We start from the raw sequence: 2,500 nt of genomic DNA, 5'->3' as shown, positions 1-2,500 counted from the left end.
AACAGCTTCAATTTGCTAGGGAACATAAAGATTGGACTCTGGAGCAATGGAAGAAGATCATGTGGTCTGATGAGTCCAGATTGACCCTGTTCCAGAGTGATGGGCTCATCAGGGTAAGAAGAGAGGCGACTGAAGTGATGCACCCATCATGCCTAGTGCCTACCGTACAAGCCTGTGGGGCAGTGCTATGATCTGGGGTTGCTGCAGTTGGTCAGGTGTAGGTTCAGCAACATTATGTGCCCAAAGAATGAGGTCAGCTGACTACCTGAATATACTGAACGACCAGGTTATTCCATCAATGGATTTTTTCTTCCCTGATGGCACGGGCATATTCCAAGATGACAATGCCAGGATTCATCAGGCTCAAATTGTGAAAGAGTGGTTCAGGGAGCATGAGACATCATTTTCACACATGGATTGGCCACCACAGAGTCCAGACCTGAAACCCATCGAGAATCTTTGGGATGTGCTGTAGAAGACTTTGCGCAGAGGACCAAATCTCCCATCATCAATACAAGCTCTTGGGGGAAAAATTAATGCAACTCTGGACAGAAATAAATGTTGTGACATTGCAGAAGCTTGTGGAAATGATGCCACAGCGAATGTGTGCCATAATCAAAGCTAAAGGCGGTCCAACGAAATATTAGAGTGTGTGACCTTTTATTTGGCCAGGCAGTGTATAATAATAATAGGTTTAAAAAGCTTTAAAAGGTTTATAGGGCAGTTTTAAATTCTGTGACTGAATACAGTAAAAGAATGTGAGAAAGAAGTGAATTCCAGAGTTTTGCAGCAGCAGAGCAGAAAGCCCTGGTACCCATGACACCCACGGAGCTAATAAACCCACACATGAAGAACACAGAGAGGGCAAGGAGTGTAGGTCTGACGAAAATCTGCGAGACAGATGGGGAGACGGTTCTGAAGAGTCTTAAATGTTATAAAACTTGAAAATTAATCCGTCGTGACACTGAGCCAATGCAATTGAATTAGCAAAGGTGTAACACGGTCAGTAGATTTAGAACGTGTAATGACTCGGGCGAGTTTTGAGTGAGGTGAAGTCAGTAAATATGTTTGTTAGACACGCGGAGTGGAGTGTTAAAACAAGATGTAGTCTGGAAGTATTTCGCAAATGAAAAAACGCAATCTGGGAGACATTATTTATATTATTAAAAAGAGAGAGGTTACTGTCCAAAACAACACCAAGGATGTTAACACGTGTGAAGACGGGGATAACAGCTCCAGCAATACAGAATAAACAAATACACATTTTTGTAAGTGTGCATTTAGAACTCATAAGAATCAGCTAAATGTAACTTTTTAAATTTTTTTTTGTTGTCATCCATAATTGTGTATCACAGAGACGAGCAGTACGAGAATTGAAAGAGAGAGCAGAAGATGACACAGTGGACACACAGAGCTGCGTATCATCAACAGAATGAAACTGAACACCATAGTGCCAAAAGCCAATGAGGAATAAGAGTGGCCCTAGTACTGAACCCTGGGGAACACCATGAGGAACTGTGAAGCTTTGTGACTGATCATTCTGAATCTATACAAGCTGTGTCATGTCTGCATGTTAGGAAGCAACCCACTGATTACAGTGCCACAGAGCCTAATACTAGGCAATCAGTTCATAACAAGCTGATGTGATATTGTATGAATGTCCCGAGTCTCTACTGCCAATCCTGAACCTCTATCACCAGTCCTGGCCATCTGCTACTAGTCTTGCCCCTCTAGTCCTGTGTGAGGTTGTGAAAGGGATACATGTGGTTGTGTTTGGGATATCTGTGGTTGTGTGTGATCATGTGTGGGCTATCTGTGGTTATGTGTGGTTGAGTATTGGATATCTGTGGTTGTGTGTGGTAGTGTATGGAATATCTATGGTGTGCGTGGTTGTGTATGGGATATCTATGTGGTTGTGTTTGGGATATCTGTGGTTGTGTGTGGTTGTGTATGGAATATCTATGGTGTGCGTGGTTGTGTATGGGATATTTATGTGGTTGTGTTTGGGATATCTGTGGTTGTGTGTGGTTATGTGTGGGCTATCTGTGGTTGTGTGTGGTTGAGTATGGCAGGGAGCTGAGGAGGTTGGGTGAAAGTTGGGTGGATTGTCTGATAATGAGTACATAGGGTGTGGATGTGCTGGCTGGCAGGGTGGAGGTTGGGTGGATTGTCTGATAATGAGTACATAGGGTGTGGATGTGCTGGCTGGCAGGGTGGAGGTTGGGTGGATTGTCTGATAATGAGTACATAGGGTGTGGATGTGCTGGCTGGCAGGGTGGAGGTTGGGTGGAGAGGGCTTGCCTGTCTGATGAACCTGACACACAGTCTCCCAGCAGCATTCCTAACCACTGTTGCTATGGCAACTGCCAGCAGTTGAAACAGGAGCCTGATTAAACAATGCCTGCTCACTCTCTGTCCCTCTCTCTTTCTCTCTCTCTCTCTCTCTCTCTCTCTCTCTCACTCTCTCTGTCCCTCTCTTTCTCTCTCTCTCTCTCTCTCT

The 2,500-nt window shown here is 44.5% G+C and overlaps 1 protein-coding gene across 3 annotated transcripts in view; it reads right to left on the bottom strand.

The window, feature by feature from the left end:
- Positions 1–2,500, bottom strand: part of prkcbb (protein kinase C, beta b) — a 93,957-nt gene that overhangs the window by 42,266 nt on the left and 49,191 nt on the right. The gene's annotated exons all lie outside the window — the stretch shown is intronic.

Source organism: Electrophorus electricus, chromosome 1, assembly GCF_013358815.1.
Source record: "Electrophorus electricus isolate fEleEle1 chromosome 1, fEleEle1.pri, whole genome shotgun sequence".
Lineage (NCBI taxonomy): Eukaryota > Metazoa > Chordata > Actinopteri > Gymnotiformes > Gymnotidae > Electrophorus > Electrophorus electricus.
Note: the sequence above shows the minus strand (reverse complement) of the source record. Positions and strands in the feature narration are given on the sequence as shown.